The sequence below is a fragment of the Bidens hawaiensis genome, unplaced genomic scaffold (assembly GCF_021521415.1).
Source record: "Bidens hawaiensis isolate Kalapana, Puna unplaced genomic scaffold, B.hawaiensis_p1.1 tig00046954_1, whole genome shotgun sequence".
NCBI lineage: Eukaryota > Viridiplantae > Streptophyta > Magnoliopsida > Asterales > Asteraceae > Bidens > Bidens hawaiensis.
In genome coordinates, this window is record NW_027498395.1 from 1 (window position 1) to 18,644 (window position 18,644).

The 18,644-nt window shown below is 36.4% G+C and overlaps 1 pseudogene across 1 annotated transcript; it reads right to left on the reverse strand.

The window, feature by feature from the left end:
* Window positions 1-2,099: 2,099 nt before the first annotated feature.
* LOC143596758 (thioredoxin-like protein AAED1, chloroplastic) lies at window positions 2,100-4,002 on the reverse strand (annotated as a pseudogene). The gene is made up of 5 exons (XR_013146772.1): window positions 3,707-4,002; window positions 2,936-2,982; window positions 2,693-2,808; window positions 2,418-2,462; window positions 2,100-2,179 (listed from the first exon to the last, which is right to left on the reverse strand). The product of XR_013146772.1 is annotated as a thioredoxin-like protein AAED1, chloroplastic (transcript).
* Between the last annotated feature and the right edge of the window lie 14,642 nt (window positions 4,003-18,644).

The window sequence follows — 18,644 nt, forward strand, 5'->3', positions numbered from 1 at the left end:
TCCATTGTAACATCACTTGAATGATTTGGAGGTTGAAGATATGACTGAACCGAAACGCCCCACTTGGAGAGACATTACAAGGGCGGGATCCTCATTAAAAAAAGACCCCAATTTGAAAGTTATAAAGGTTGAATTTTCAAAATTTAAAGACTTGTAAATCGAGAAGATGCGGTTGAAGGAGAAGCTAAGCAATGAGGTGGTCGAGATCGAACGAGAAAAATTCGTTTAAAGGAAAAACTTAATGAAGATGAGGCCGAGCGAAAAGATTTCGATATCATAACGTGAAATATCGTCCATCTTATCTGAACTGACCACGAAGTGGTTTGTTGTTGAAGAGAAAAATCGCCGAAAAATATTACATAACATAGTTTTTTTTAAGTTCATAATTTGGCAATTTTTAATTAATGTAATGGTTTTCACTTTTTAATTAATATTATTTCGGTTTTATTGAATATTATCTAGAAAACATTAAAAATATCATATATAAATTGTATTAAAAAATTGGGAAATGAAGAATGGTGAAGAACGGAGTAGAACATAGGTTGAACGATGGAGTTGAAGGGTAGAGGAAAAGTTAAGGTGACGCTGATAATGAATGGTCTAGAATTATAAAGAATTGAGTATAGCCTTATAACGAACATGGACGGGGAAATCCAGTGTGGTCCTTATGGGAGGGCCGGTTATGAATGCACCTGTCAGCATTAAAGTGAATGAGGTTTGAGCCTATGAACCCAATTTCTGCCATCCTTAGTCTTGGTGTGTGTATGACGTGAATATGACATGACTTAGCATCCAATTTCACATACTCCAAACATTACGTATCTACAACTTGCTTCTCTCTAGACACCACATTTCACAAAATTATATTTGAAGTGGTTATTACTATTATTAAATGTTAAGATGGAAATACATTTTATAAGTCACGAAATTTTATTTTTTTTCATACATTTCTATTAAAGTACTATTAATAATAATAGGTTCTATTTTAATAAAAAAAAACATTTGATTTATCAATAATAACATCATGAAAGGAGATATTGTACGTTTTATAACTATATAAGGGTTGTTCTATCATTTTAAGAAAGTATATGATATTTTAACAAATTTACAAAATTGTGAGGAGAAAAATAATTAGATTCAGCTCACCCATTGGACTGAAAACGGACCACACTCACCGCCGTACCAACAACAAAACAGTCTATCAACTAATGTCACATCTATACTTTTTTTTATATAAAAGTAGTTTTCAAAAATTAAAATAAAAAAAAATGTTCACAAGGCCGCGCCATCCCCATCGATATATTGTTTTGTTAAATTAGTGTTTTTAATAATTTAACAGGAAAAAAGAAAAAAAAAAGTTTGAATATTACAGCTAGATTATAGTTAAGTCAAGATTCATGTGTATATGATTCTACATGTCTTTTACTTAATACTTATTCTTGGTCCTGCCCATGAGCCCATCTCCATTATAACGTCCAAAATACTTATTCACTATTACCTTTGTGTCAAGTATATGAAACATAGCATAAAATATCAAATATTAAATAACTTTTTAGTTCAAATAAATAGACATGCCAATCAAAATTTATATCAGAATTCTGATGGTCCACCCTCACTCAACAAGACTATGGGCAGGCCCACCTAGTAGTCAACCCAACAACCAACCCAATCTTCTGTATCATCCAAAATTAATAAGGAAATAATCATCTAAATAAATTTAGGAATATTGGTAGTGAAAATTGGTACCAATTAGTTGAAGAAATTGGTAAACTTGCAACTTTGGTATATTAACATGAGTGGATCAAAACCTTTATACTTTAATAACAAAACCACTATACTATGTTTACTAATAATGTGTTGTTCAATGTTTATGCATTGCAACATATATTGAAAATGTCATCTAAAGGAGCATGATCGCCTGTGCCCTCATCCTTCCATGCGTATAACAACTCTTTTCCTTTAAACACAAACATCCCTCCCTACAAACCAATGCATACATTATCATAAATCATACAAAAGTGTACATTATTTACATTACAGTTAATAAATAATGTAATATTCTTTTTAGATCAAACCTGTTGCAGTACAACTTGCTCTAATCGTCTGGTGTTGCTTCTATCGTGTAATTCTTTACGGCTTCTTTCAGAGCCTCAAATCTTTATCTTGATAACACCTTCGCCTGTTGGTTTCACATTAACGCGTTGTTGAAAATGCAAGTTATATAAGTTGATTTTGATAGATGTAAAGGAAAGAGGATATTACACTCGCAGGGTTGAAAAATGTCCGCCAATGCCATAATACAAACCCAAGAGAGATTATATGCCTAATTAGTTACATGAAACAAAATAAAAGTGTTAGTAATATGTAATAGGCTTACTCTATAAACTAATAAATTTGACAAGTGAAGATCGGAACACCTTTCGTTCGGGATCTGCATAGAGGTTCTCCAATGGGAATGGTAACTGTGACGATAAAAGAATAATTTGATCTTAATGATTGAAAACTAAGGGGGTCTTTAGTTAGCTGGAATTTAATAAAATTGGAATCTAAATTACAAACATTCCTAACCTATATGATTCTGAATTAACAAACAAAACATGATTATTTCAATTCCTGTGACGGATTCCAATTACTTAAATCAAAATTCATGAATCGAAGGCAGGATAATAACAACACAAAAAGGAATGAGTACCCTTTCAGCAAGGATGCGAGCTTTTTTAGGTTCACCGATACCAATAGCTATCAGCTTCACACCAGCAGATTCAAATTTCCGCTTTAACTTCTTTCAGAGTCGATGCGAGTTCCCAACTATATGTGTTATAAATAAGAAATTAACCAGAAAAGTAAAATATATATATATATATATATATGATCTTATGTATCTATTATATGTCTACTTTATATAACAAAAGTGATCAAACTTTAAACTGATTACCAGCAAGGGCATCCAAAATGTCTTAATAGTGCAACAACAGCAATCCCCTAGAGAAAATAACCAAAATCATATCAATCTCAATGTCAAATTCAACTCATTAATCATCCCTGCAAATATAATTAGATTGCATTTGGTTCTCAGGGATCCACTTTATGTATCAATATGTAGCTTCAAGCAAGGAGTATCTTAATGAGCAGTTTAGTAAACCTACAGTGTTGGATTTGCAGGCATTTTAGGCCGGTTTCGACTTAGACGCGAAAGAAGAAGCTAGAGACGCACGGCTAGGAGCAGCCGGCCCTAGCCATTCCAAGCCTGTTTATTTTAAAACACGTTTCACCTAATTTTTTAATCACTATATATGGATGCATGCTTGTAATCTAAATAAAAAGGAAAAATACCTAGTTGCAAACCCATGACGTAGACCAAATCACGTTAAATCCTCATGCTTATTTATTGCTTTTGTGTTGTGTTCATTACGTGTGCTCTAACCCCCTAACATATAGTAATTCAAGTTCCCCAATATATGAATTTATTGGACTACCGTGGGCTGATATGTAATCGATTTAATGTTTATAGGACAATCTGTCAATCTGATTGATCCCTATATATGTATGCATAACATATGTACGTGTAATCGTTTGTCACGAATACCCCGTTGCAACCTATGACCGTATGTCAGTCTAGACCCAAACCACTTTAAATCCTCATGTTTGGTTATTGCTTTTGTGTTTGTGTAATCAATTTAATGTTTATACAAAAATAAAGGAGTACCTCAGATTGATCCCAGAGGTCGTTGAAGGTGACGGAGTCGCCGGAAGCAGTGAAGATGTTAACGTCGCCGAGTACGTTTGTAACTTCAGGAGAGTAAGTGGCGGTGGAAGAAGCTTTTGAGACGACGAAAGCGGTTCGATTGATTTTGTATTGGAGTGAGGTTAAGGGAACGTATGGTGGTAGTAGGGGATAAGAGAGACTGGGAAGATAGTGATAAGGGAGATTGGAACAGTGGGGTGGAGGATATATGAGCATATGATGGGAGTGACTGTTGATGAAGATATGTATATTGCCATTATTATGGAGCTTCAAGAAGTTTGTGACAACAGAGAAGCAAGATCAAAGCATGTAACATATTCACTGGAGGTGGCAGTGCGGCAATAGTGTGGTTGTTTAGGTGTTTTGAGGGCCAAACGAACGTGTACTGTTTACTCTACTCGATCTAGTTGAGTTATGTATGTCATTTTTCTCAAACTTTCTAAGAGTTTTGAGTTTATTTGAGTACAACGTGTATGTAAATGATTTTAATATGTGGTAATCGTCTAACATAGGATTAACGAGAGTGAATCGAAAGTGATTATTGTTTTTTAGGGTTGTTTTGTGAGTGGCTATGAACATGGTATTGAGTGCGCTAAACCCTTAATACTAGGTTGTGATGGTGTTTGATATGCATGTTCAAGTTATACGAACAATGTGGTAAAAGTGTGATTTTTCAGCATCATTAAAGTGTGGTTTTTGAGTGTGAGGTTTGGTTCATATTAGAAAGCCACAAGTGTGTTATTAAATAATAAATAGCATGTGGGGTGATGATTATGATATGCTTGGTACATTATTGTGTATGTGTGAACAATTTGTTGAACAGTGGACAGTGTGTTTGATGATTGGAGTAACTTAGGTAAAATTGGTATAGTACGGTGTGAATAGGTTATGCTAGTGTGTTGGTGTGAATGGACTTGTATAGGTGATTTTACATGAATTTGTTTTATGTAGAGGAATCTATATAAGAGAGTTCACATAAATGACCCAATATAACTATATTGACCTTGGTGAGCTTATATAACATTATAACATATCTATGTACTTGTTACTTGCCAATGTGAGTTGTATGTGTGTGATCACTAAAGTAGTAAAAGTGTGGTGAAAAGAAGGTTTTTAAACTAGAAGGGTGGAAAAGTACTTTAAAGGCTTTTAACTTAATGTTGATTTAAGGGTTAGGATGTTGTGGCCTGAAACTGGGGAAACATGATGATCGTGTGTGAGTGTGTGAAATCCACATTGGTGGCAAAACAATGTGAAGTCAACGACGGTGGGCAAAACAACGTGAGTCTCATGTTGATAATGTTTCATGCACAACTGAATCCAAATGTGTATGGAGTTAACATTGAGTGTGTGATGTGGTGTGGTGTGTATGGACGTGTGGTGGTGTTTGGGAAGGAGGGGGGGGGTGGAGAGGGGGTCTAAACCACCATATATAATAATATGTGTTTTGAAATACTAAATGTGGTTTTCATACAAACTGTACTTTGTTATAGACTCTCGCCAACGTAGGTTGAACCATTTGAATAGGTCTGTCAAAGTGAGCTTAGGTGTGTAGTTGCATGACATCTTCGGGCTCTTTGATGACGACTATTGACATCCTAGTGTAAAGTGTGCTTGAAAGTTTAACGTGTAATTTAAACTATCTCATGTGAGTTTTGAATGTCTTCCATTGAGTGTTATGTGTAAATCCAGTATTGACGTCATACCCGGGTTTTGGGGCTTAACGATCATGTTATCCAAAGTTGTAAATCAACAGCCTATTTATATTGTGTCAATTTTTAAAAGGACCATTAAGGTTTGGAAGAATTAAAAGAATATTCTTATGGGTTGGGGGTTAGCCAAACTCCAAGATATATTTGTTGGATTTCATGAAACATAATCTGGCTTCTAAAGCTCAAGGCAGTCTTATGATCTGTGATATCAAAGCAGCAAACATATATAGGCTTCTAAGAAAATGGTGGTAGAGGTTTAAAACATAACCAAAAAGCTTGTGGGTCAAAACCATTAACTGATTAACTCCATACACTTCAACAACCCTATTTTAATAGTCGATCCATGTATTATTGTTTGTATTTACTGTAAGAAAAAGTATTTAAAAAAAATAAAAATTAAGTCTTCTTAAGTTTTCAAATTCTCTCATTCATACGCACATACACTTATACCACACTGACGAAACTTGGGCTTAGTCATAGTTGTACCGAAGTCACAAACCCGAGGGGGGGGGGGTGTGTTAGACGCATACAGTAGAGTATTGATTAAGGGCGTTTGCATGACATGTTGCTTTTTTAATGGTCCATGGGCCGGTTATAAATTCATTATAAGGTTACCAACTACCAATAGACCATGGGCCCAATTTGCTTAACAAAATGCAATCTTGTAGTTGTACATTTTGTTGATGCCTACATTCAAATTTCTAATTGTTAAAAATTAACAGAATTTGTTTACATTAAAAATGTCAAAAATATATATACATTTTATAATTAGTTAACTAGTCCCTTTTCTATTTATGTAGCCCTCTTTCTAATGTGCTGTATTTTTTTGTCACTTTATTAGATTCTTGAGCATGGTCAAATAATAGTATGTGTCCGATCTTTCATATGAAATTAGTTAGTAGATCATTTAGTAAAATAAATAAATTAAATAAGAAAAAGAAAAAAAAATTGGAGTGACGTGATAAGTTATTAAAGGGTCGAGTTAATTAGCCACCAACTTTGGGGAGCATGTTAGTTGGTAGGAGTTTGTTCCCTTTAAATGAGCACAATCTATGAAGATGGTTGTGGCTGTGGTTGAGGGTAAGGATGACAGTGATGGTGATGGTGATGGTGATGGGAATGGAACCTTACCTTCACTCCATCCGATACCCATTATCATTCATGGGCCCACCCATACCCATATTTCTCTTGGATGCCTTTTATAAATCATTTTAATTTACCATATTGTAAACAAATTCCAAAAATGTATACCTATTATCCTTATCAGAAATGTTTGTTATGTTTTGCTTCACTTTATAAAAGTACCTATACCTCTATAAGTATCTATTTAATCTATATCTTTCTAGACATTTTTTCTTTTCGGTAAGTGTCCCTTATGGTTTGTGATATATATTATAGTGATTCACAATAGAGTTCAAGATGGTTCAAGACGTTCCACAATAGAGTTTAAGATGGGCTAGCGGTACTTATTGGGCCGCAGTTAAAAGTGTTATCACAAGTTGACTAGGAGCAAGTTGTAGTGCCAAACAAAAAGTAACTCCTCTTAACCTTAGAACTCATCAATTTTTGGAGTCTCATTTTCATACTCTTCTAGTTCATAGGCATTAAATTACAACAGAAATCCTAGTACCCAACAAAACGTGCCACACTTGCATTTTTTTATCTTAGATACACAACTGCTCAGTAAAAAGTTAAGGATCTGTTCGATGTGAATTAATAGTATGGACGAGGAAATGAAATGAAAAAACAATGAAATGGATAATTACCATAACATTGAAATTTTGGTTACCATAGAGAAACGAAATAAGTCATTACTATGTGTTATTTGGTGGGCAGAACAGACGAATGAATAAAATAAAAATGATAGTGAGTGATGGACTGACGATGGTGGTGATGATAGTGGGTAGTGGGTAATCATGGTAGGCGACGGTGGGCCTATGATGGTGGTAGCAGTTGTTGGTGGTGGCGGTGGTGTGGTGGGCAGAGGTGGTGGGTGGCGCACGGTATTTGGTGATGGTGGGGTTGGGGTGGTGGAGGCAATAGTTGGTGGTGATGGGTGGGTAATGGTGGTAACGGTGGCGGTGTTGATTGTGGGAGGGTGGTGGAGGTGATGCAGGGGGTGAAAGAGGGAATTGAATGAGAAAAAATATAAATGAGGTGTCTAGAATGAATTTGAGGTTGTTTTTTGGAGAATGGAATGGACGAGTAAATAGGTTATTCTTGAGGTGCACAAGCTAATTGGTAACCGGTTGCTAATTGGTTTGTACCTGGAAACCTAACCGGCTAACTACCTGATCCGTAAAAACCGGTCTTGTATTCGATTATGCTCGTCGGTTTATAACCCAATATATACATTTTGGCCCAACAATGGTTAATAGTTGGTAACAAAACCGGCTAATCGTAAACATTTTTTAGGTCTTTTAATTATTTTATATAAACTTGTTTTTTCGGTTATTTACTGGTTAAGCGGTTTTGGTTATACCCAAAATAGGTTATACCGGTTACGGTTTTTTGGTTTGAAAACCGGCTAGTACCACCGACTCGATTTGCTGGTCTAGCCAATTTTTAAAATAGTATGTTATCAACTAACCAATTAACCGGTTGTGCTCTACTAGGCGATTTCATTCGATTGACCAACCAAACATTTTTCTCTTTCATTCCCTTACCGTGATACATTACATTCCGCATTTCATCTTGCATAACAAATACTACCTAAGTTTAAACGGTATGCTTTCCTTAGGGTATATTTGGTTTAAAGTAATGGAATGAAGGGGAATAAAATGGAAAAGTAATTGAATGGATAAAGGTAAAAGATAGATCATTACAATTCCTTTCTCTTTTTCTGGTTAACCTGTGAAAATGAAAATGAATTATTACTTTATAATATTTGGTATCCAAAAATTGTAGGAATGAAATATAAATAATAAAAACACTCATATATCAAAATATTTTTTTTCCCAAAATAAAGAAAAAACTACAATGGGGACGATTGGATGGTAGCTCTGGAGACGAAAATGGTGGCGACGACGGTGATGGTTGTGGTGTTGGTGGTCAAGCGATGGTAGCATTGGTAGTGATAACGATTGTAGGGTGGCGACGACGGTGGTGGTGATCAGGCAGCGACAGTGGCGGCGGCAGTGATGGTCAGGTGGCGATGGTGACAATGGTTGTGGTGGTTACAACAACGATGATGGCGATGGTAACGTTGGTGGTAAGGTGGTTATGGCGACGGTGACGGTCAGGTGGTGGTGGTGGTGGTGTTGTTGAGAAAGTATGCAGAATGAGGAATGAAATAAATAAATTAAGAACAAAAGGACGTGAGAATGAATGGTTTTGATGGAATAAGATTCCATGTGATGGATGATTCAATTACATTGAGAATCCAAACAACACCTATTTCATTCTCAAGTAATTAATCATTTTATCCTCTGTCAATCCTGTATACCAAACGCTACCTTATTGTTTAATATATTATAAATCTTTTCTTATACGGTATGAAGTTAATAAAATTAATCCTCTTTTAGATATGGTTTGCAATTATTTATAGGAGATATATGAATTATTTATAATGATTTACTATCTGGTTTGTGATTATTTACAATCTTGTTCATGAGCGTTGATGATGAAAAGACAATGTTGGTTAAAAATGAAATATATAAAATAAAATCCTGGATCGTATTACATTTAATTATTTGCAGGATTGTTTTAGTATTTGTCGAATTATGACATTTTATCAACGACCTACATAAAAAATGTTATCGCAATGCATGTTTGTTGTTTTGTCGGTCGTGTATGATTCAAGATAATCATGTTTTACATGTTACAAGACATGAGTTAACACAAGGTTATTGTGAATTTGTTTATCAGATAAGTTTCGAATGGTCCAACAAATTCATAAAAAATGTTAGGCTATTTGTAATGGCCTAATGCTCATGGCCACCTCAACCCACATAGGCGTTGATCATTGCCCCGGGTAGATATTTTAAGTAGTTTGGTGCGAACGATGAACGTGGGGCGGGAATGTTTGTTTAACTAATTTCCATAGCCAATAAAATGTTACACCTCTGGAACGTTATCTTTAATTATTTTTTATGTAAAACTATAACATTAACTTGACGTTTTCACGTTTCACTGAAATCATTTCACACAAGCTTATTACACGCAAGGTCAGCTCAACCAATTCAGATGTGAAAAAAACAATTCTGAGACCTTGTTTTTTTTTTTTAAGAAAAATTGGTTCTGCTTTCGAAATTCATATTCATGATATATAAACAAGGAAAAATAAAATTAGGATGCTATGTGGATTCAAACTTGCGTTCCACAAGAGCAAAAGTATTGTTCTCTTACCACTTTACTAGTGTTGTGTTTTGTTTTTTTTTTTATTACTTTTTTTTGAACGGTAAACGAATCATTCAAATTGACTACTAGTTAATTCATTATATTGGACACACTCGCCTTTTTATATGAGAAAAACCTTCACTTAAAGCCAATGTCATATCCCGACCTACGACAAAATACGTCTGGGTGTCACGTTAATTGCTCAGACTCAAAAGGTACTAATAATAAAGTGACATTAATTATTTAATTTATTAATAAACTCAAGTACACATTTAAAATAAACAAATCAAATATGTACTCCTTTTAATAACAGATATACTTGTTTTTTGATTCGAAAAAAAAAATTCGCTTAAGGCCAATGTCACATTCCCATCTACGATAGAATACGCCCGGACATCACGTTAATTGCTTAGGCTCAAAAGATACCAATAATAGAGTGACATTAATTATTTAATTTATTAATAGACACAAGTACACATTTACAATAAACAAATCAAACATGTACTCCTTTTAATTAAATAAAAACCTAAAATCAAACTAAATTATCTTCTCAAAGTTCCAAATATTCAACAAGTAAACTTGTGACATGTGTAATAATATAAATTTATCAGCATAAAGTTGATGAACAAAACACAAGATATAGATAATATGGAATAAAATCAATTTGTATGTGTATTATGACAAATCACAATATTAATGAATTACAACAATTACCATATAAAATAGATGTGGACCCGTTTGATCTAGAAAAAAACCAACTTAGGGGGTGTTTGATATTGCTTATTTTCACTAACTTATAACTTATAAACTTTTTGAGAAGAATAAGGTATTTGGGATTGCTTATATTGTGAGAAGAAAAGTCCCCTAAGTTACACTTTTGTAATTTATTAACTTAACGAAAAGATTAAGGAGCCAAAATAAGGAATCCCAAACACCCACCCCCTTACAGAGGTAATGTATACGTACTAGATGATGATAAATGAGGCCAAACCACCAAAAAAAATAAAATAAACGTGTAAGCATATATTATAGCATCAATGAGCAACTAATCGATCACACAATAACGAACTGTAGTTGAAGAAGTACAAATGTAAATAGTCAAGGAGGTTAATAGGTACGCAATTACCCCCCAAAATAAAAGAGGGAAAAAGGGGCGTGAACAATGTTGCAAAAGTCGCTAAGCGGTCCCTAGGCGGCCGACCCCCTTGGAGGAAGTACTAGGGGTGTACTTGGGGAGTACTCGTAAATAATCAATATAACGAAAATTAATTATTGGAACAAACATAATTCACGTTAAAATAAACATAATTCTTGTGAAAAATAAACAAAATAACAAAATGATAACTGTTTAAAATAATAATTTGAAACAATTCATCATGTTTGTGATAGAATATGGGTTTTTAGCTTGTTTTTAATAGTTTTTAATTAAAAAAATATCAAAATTGATGTTGGCCGAGTAGGGCCGAGTAGTACCGAGTAGGCAGAGTCTTGACCGTGGCCGAGTTGGAAAAAGTCACCAAGGTGGAGGGCCGAGGACCAAGTAATCGCCGATTCCAAGGTCTTGGAATCCGACATTTACAACACCGGGCGTGAATTACTCACATTAAAGTATGCGAGTGAAGGTGCGAAAATATAATAAACTTGAACTTGAAATAAGCGTGTTGACAAACCGAACTCAATGAAAATACCCTAAGTAATTAAGAAGAATACGAAAATCAATAATATGATAGATGGGAGAAGAATTGAATAATACTTGAGGTTTTTAAACAAAAATTAAGAAAAAGTAAGTTTAAGCGAGTGTTCGGTTCATGTTCTGTCCAAATGTTGATATGAGATCGGATTCAAAATTGACATCAACCAAATATGATAAATAAGATGAAATCATGAAAACTCAGAAGTCAGTTGGGTCACATCGTTAATAAATCGAAAAGCCCCAAATTAAATATAACATAAGGGCTTTTGATCCAAGGATGATTTAGAATAGATTTTATGTACAAACTTACCTGGAATTCAGATTATAATCAAGAGAATCGAAGAACTTGAAAATGGTTGACTTTCAAAAGTCAAAGGGAGAAGAACTCTTGAATTGATGAGGTAGAACACGAATTTGGAATGAATTGAAGGTGATGAATGATGGAGAATATGCTAAGGATCGCTTATAAAGGCTTAATTAAGCCTAGAGAACAAGAATTCATTTAATTGCAAAGATTTTGTTATAATAGGCTTTTTGATAAAAATCAACTAATTAACGAATTAAATCATAAAACTTGCGGGATAAGTCATGGAATTAGGCTAGGGACAAGGTCTAAACATATTAGCATTGATTATTCAAGAAGATACACGGAATCGAGCTTCCAAATTAACGAAACGACTAAAAACGAACTTTATGCGTATCTTCACTCCCCCGAGCGTCGCGTGACACGTAGGCTAGTCATCCATGACGTTCAGAAAAAAGTATATATATTGAAATGGACAGATGTCACAGTAAACCCCGTAAACACTCGCTCGAAGACATGACGGTGTAGCGATATAAAACGTTCAGTTCAAGGATCCAATTAGTGAGCGTCACTTACTCACCTAGTCTCTCATCATCACATAGTACCGCCGAAACTAAATGATGTGGGCATAAATCGAACATGAGTCACATGAAACATCAAGTCTCTCCTTTAACACTTCACCACCAGCAGCTTATTGACAAATGAAAGCTTAAAACCACTATTTATTTATAAGAGGGGAATGAGCACTCATGCATATTACTCATGTACCGGTCAATCCCGCACTGCCATGTCATTTCTACCATTATGTACCAAAAAAAAACAAAGTCACCGGTGACACTTACCCACAAGTACCCTAGAATATTTTGTGTTTTTTTATAATCTAAAATAAATTAAACAATCAAATGTAAGTAAAATTAAATTTTCACTAAAATTAAAAATATGACATAATTGAAAACCGGAAAAATAAAATGCGACAAGTTAAAAAAAACAAAATTTTAAACTAAATGATGTTGTTGTGTCTTCCTCTTCGGCTTGAAAAATTGTATGCTACTATCGTTTAAAAAAATAACATGAGATCATCATTTAAGAAAGTAGTCATCAGGGGTTTGAGTGAATGAAAATGCGAAGGTTTGAGTGCATAAAAATGATGGAAGATTTGAATGAAGAAAAAATTACAAATTTTGTCATTTTGAATTACATAGATTATGGAATGAGTCATTTATCAAAAATAGTTCCACTATTTGTCCTTTATTTGGATGTTTGCCATGGTTTTTGTCCTTTAAGCTAACACCCGTTAACTTTTCCCGTTAAACAGCCACATGTGCATAAAATGTGATGGGCATAATCGTCTTTTCCCCTACCCCTTCTCTTTCCTCCTCACCTGTTAAAATTTAACACACTTAAAATAATTAACACCCTTTATAATTCAGAAACCCTAATTCCCCAATTATTCCCAACAATTCTGTGTGATTTGAAGCCATGGATGACTACGACTAACTGGTTGGGTTCAAACTCAAATGTGTGTGTGCAGATATAGCAAATATTAACATTTAGAAAGAAGACAGACTAACCACCAATAAGCCGGCTCAATCAACCGAATATCCCAAACCATAACATTCCTACAATTAATAAACCCAACCAGTCTTAGCCGGCACTCATCGCCCTCACACGCACCGGTCTGATTCCAACTCACCATCACATTCTTCCTCTCATCAAACCTCACCACAAACTCCAACCATTGGCCATTAATCTCACCACTACTAGTTATCCCCACATCCTCCGCATCCTCCACCACCACCACGCACCACCGCTCTCTCTCCGCCAGATAATCCTCCAGCCTCGTCCCGTCGTACACTTCGCCTCCTTCTTCACCTCCAACACCACGCCGGACTTCAACCACACCGTCGCCGTTAAGTACTTCCCCTTCGAATTCATCCATGGATTCAAATCACACAGAATCGTCAGAAATAATTTGGGAATTATGGTTTTTAAATTATAAAGGGTGTTAATTATTTTAAGTGTATTGAATTTTAACAGATGAGGAGGAAAGAGAAGGGGCGGGGGGGAAGACGATTATGCTCATCACATTTTATGCACATGGGGTTGTTTAACGGGAAAAATTAACGAGTGTTAGCTTAAAAGACAAAACCATGACAAACATCCAAATAAAAGACAAAGACTGAAACTATTTTTGATAAATGACCTATTCCATAATCTATGTAATGCAAAAGGACAAAATTTGTAATTTTTTCTTTGAATGAATAAAAATGGTGAAAAATTAGTGATATTTATGTGTAATAATAATAATAACACATTTATGTTTTAATATATTGTTCATGATAAAAGTTTACCATGAATTGTAATTACTTAATTTACCCATATGGGTAGCGATAGATTTACTTTGTGGTTGAAACCAATGAAACTTACCCTTACATGTGCCACATTCCCTTTGATAACCCTTGAACGGGGACTGATTACACAACCCTTAGGCCAAGTGTAATGGGGCGTTGGATTGGGCGAAAAGGGGCGACTTGGGGCTAGAACACCGCCCCCCCCCCTCCCCCGGCGATTTTTGGGCGATTTGGGTCGGATTCTTTTTATCGCCTAAACTCTTGAGAAAATAATAATATTTTATTATTTTGACCGTTTGACAACGGTACAAAATAAAAAAAATTAATTAAAACAATATATTATATATCTATATAAACATATACCTTCTCCATTTCATATCCTTCTTCTTCATTTCACATCTATATAAACATAAACCTTCTTCAAAAATCTAACAAAATGAATCCTACAAACAACCCGAACCAACCGACACTCGTGGAACTCGTCGCTACCATGAAAGAAATCATCAAAAAACACAAAAAGTGTGTCGATGAACTCAACGATGCCATGAGAGAAACCGACAAACAACACGAAAAGATTGCCCAAATGTTGGAATTGCGGGAAATGAGTGAAGAATACAAATCCCTCAAAGATGCCGGGTTACACGAAGAGGCCGCATTATTGCAACGACAATGAATGGAAAAAATGCGCGAATATTATGGATATTAGTATTTTATTTAGTTATATAATTTTTTTTTTAATTTTAATGCATAATTAGTTGTGTTTTTTAAGTTTTTTGTATTTCTTTTTAATTTTAATGCATTTTTATCTAATTATTTAAATAAATTGGTTTTTATTTGTTTAGTTTAATTATAAAAAGAAAATAATAAAAAAAGAAACTGTGAGCCAAACTTGTAGGCCCTACACCATTACACCCCAAAAACAAATTTCTACTCCTTGCTGACTGGGCGCCACATGTCACAATTCGCCCCCAATTATAACCCATCCACTACACATAGCCTTATACATTCCCTCCCCCCCCCCAAAAAAAAAAAAAGTGCAGTAATCAATGAAACATGCTGGCATTTGGGACTTGGGACCTACGGCTAGAGAGAGTAAATTTAGTGGAACCTAGAGGGAAGCCGGGGAGGTAGCGCATGTCACGTGTTAGGTCCATAAACAAAACTTTTCTTGTTAGTTGTTACCCTAACACGTCATCCTATGTGACCATATATTTATACTAGCATTTTAATTTTCTCTTTGATGTAATTCTAATTCTACAACTTATATGTTTTGTTTTTAACAACCAATTTTTATCAACTCTTTTGCCTTTTTGTGAGGCTTAAACCTTAATTTCTACCATGTAATACCAATATCTTTACCACCATACCATAAATGGTAAGGCTCCACAGCTTATATGTGCATTAAAGAATCTTCCTATCTATCCCTCTTGTTTTAAAACCTTTTGCTCCTTATATATCGATGTGGTATCATATCTTTAATCCTTTGCACTTCGTCTCTAGCATTGCTGTCCCATACATCTAGGATCCGACTTGTATCCCTTTGTCAGCTCTTTGAACGGAATACTACTACCTAGGCTCCTAAACTTGGAACTAGAATGCTTCAGTTGTCATTGATCAAGAAGAAAATAAAAAAGGGAGTCGATTTTTGGTGCGATTGTCGGGAAATTGAGGCTTTAGTTACTTAGTTGTACATAGAGGGATCCAAGCTGAGTTGGACGAACGCTTGCGTTCTGTCCAACAGGCTGACGAATTCAAAGAATACTTGGACGACGATTCGGAGGAATCCGATAGAGACGCAAACCCTCGTCATAAGGCGAAAGGGAAGCGTAAAGAAACGGATTCCCAACCGAGAAGGCGTTTTGGGGAAGCCTTCAAACCAAAAAACCCAGATGGAAATCCACGTGACTTCTCGAAAACATTTACACCAACTGCTGCAAAGGCGGGAACGTCCAAATTTGCAAGGGACATTGCGAAAGCAATCGTCCCGAAAAGTGCCAAACAGATGTCCAACATCGGCACTTACGATGGTATATCTGATCCAGACGATCATTTGAACAGGTTCATAGCGGGGGCAACCGTCAGTAGTTGGACGGAACCTACGTGGTGTTACATGTTCCAAATGACGCTTGTTGGGGCTGCTAGAGCGTGGTTTGATCGTCTACCGGTCCACCACATCTACGATTGGGAAGACTTCCAGCAGAAGTTTAGCCAACACTTCAGCCAGCAAAGAAAGTATACCGAGGAGCAATGGACAATCCTCAAGTGCATTCGAGAAAAAGATGAATCTTTGCCAGACTTCATCACTCGCTTCAACTCAAAGAAGCTAAGTCTGGGTAACATTAGCGAAGATCTTGTTCGCGCTGCTTTTATTCAGGGAGCGAACGACCCAGAGCTCATCCGCACCTTAACGGGTAAAGATGGCATGCCATCCACATGGGATGCCATCATGACAGCAGCTAAACGCTTTGCGGAAACTGAGAGGCAACTGGGTAGAGATCTCCCACAGAGCACAAACCTCTACACCCAGAAAACAAGAGAAGACAACGTCCTTACCGCCCGACTAAACAAAAAGCGGAAGCTAGGCATTTGGCAGTCAAGGGTAAACTTTGACACCTCATCCGGCTTGCAACATCGGTTGGGCGGAAGGGATAACGTACAGTCAAACCAGAACTCTAGATGGACGCCACTCACCAAAAGCGTCACCGAGATATTCGCCACTGAGGAGCTCCCATGGCCAAAGGCTCCAATAATCCGACATCGTCACAATGCTGATCGGAGCAAATACTGTGACTATCACAGGACAAAAGGCCACAACACTGAAGAATGCATAGACGTAAAGGACATGGTCGAGGCATTTGTCAGAGATGGGACACTCGCGCACCTCGTGGCGCAATGAACGCTGAGCAGGCTGATGCGTGTAGAACCCCAGTTGGGGAAAACACGAATAAAATTGCAGCTTCAATGTTGGAGACTACATACTGCGCAAACAACGAGATCCCGAACCAGGTGCATATCGGCTCGATGGCACTCCCATCCCAACAACATGGAAGGGAGCTCAATTACACAGTTTGCATGTAGATCAATTCCAAATTTGTAAAGAAAAGGCCCAGAGCCACTTCTAATGGAAATGATTCTCCTCAGAACATCGACGCTGATGATTTTACATTTATACTTTTGTGAACTTTCAACACTGATGCCGGTTTTCACCGCATACATAAGTGTGAAAGTCGTTGCGTGGGGAAGGCGGCAAAACCCGCATAAACCCAAAAAAACGGCAAACCTTCACGCAGGTCAGTTGAAGGGTAAAGTTCAGTCATCCCACTAAATGAAAGTGCCGGTCTATCCGCATAATCATGATAGAGGAAACTGAACACTAACCTATTAACAACCGCGCGTCGAACGGTTAAATTATTCAACACTGATATGCAGGTTTTCACCGCATAATTACGTGGAAAGTCGTTGCGTGGGGAAGGCGGCAAAACCCGCATAAACCCAAAAAAACGGCAAACCTTCACGCAGGTCAGTCATAGGTAAACTTTGGTCAACTAAATGAAAGTGCCGGTCCTAACCGCACAAATCATGAGAGGAAACCGAACCTATTGACAACCGCGCGTCGAACGGATAACTTATTCAAAACAGAGAATTTCTAAGGATGAGGAAAACCTACACGCAGGTCAGATATAGGTAAAGTTTAGCCATCCTACTAAGTGCAAGTGACGGTCCTACCCGCACAATCACGAAAGAGGAAGCAAAACTTCAACCTATTATCTACCACGTTCAAATGTTAACTTATCCTAAACACTTAGAAAATTTCTAAAAGGATGAGGAAAACCTACACGCAGGTCAGATATAGGTAAAGTTTAGCCATCCTAAGTGCAAATGACGGTCCTACCCGCACAATCACGAAAGAGGAAGCAAAACTTCAACCTATTATCTACCACGTTCAAAGGTTAACTTATCCTAAACACTTAGAAATTTCAAAAAAGATGAGGAAAACCTCCACGCAGGTCAGATGTAGGTAAAGTTTAGCCATCCTACTAAGTGCAAGTGACGGTCCTACCCGCACAATCACGAAAGAGGAAGCAAAACTTCAACCTATTATCTGCCATGTTCAAAGGTTAACTTATTCTAAACACTTGGAAAATTGCTAATTTAAAATAAAGTATGCAAGTCATATAACGTTTATAAAGCAAGGAATCCAGTGAAAATAGCGGTCTTACCCGCACAAAGATTTATATTTCACAATGATTCATTACAAGAATGGCCGGGTAACTACCCGCCTACAAGAAAATAAATCTATACAAGCTAAACCTATCCTAACAGTGGGAAGGGATCTTCAGGATCAAGCTTCAGGGCCACTTCCACTTGGACCCGCACCATCAGTAGAACGTGACGGTTCAAGGAAAGCTTTAAGGATAGCTAACCCATCATCAGCAGTAGCAACTTGGTTCACCTTCTCCACCACCGGATGCGGGAAGGCGGCATACTGATTCACTGCTTG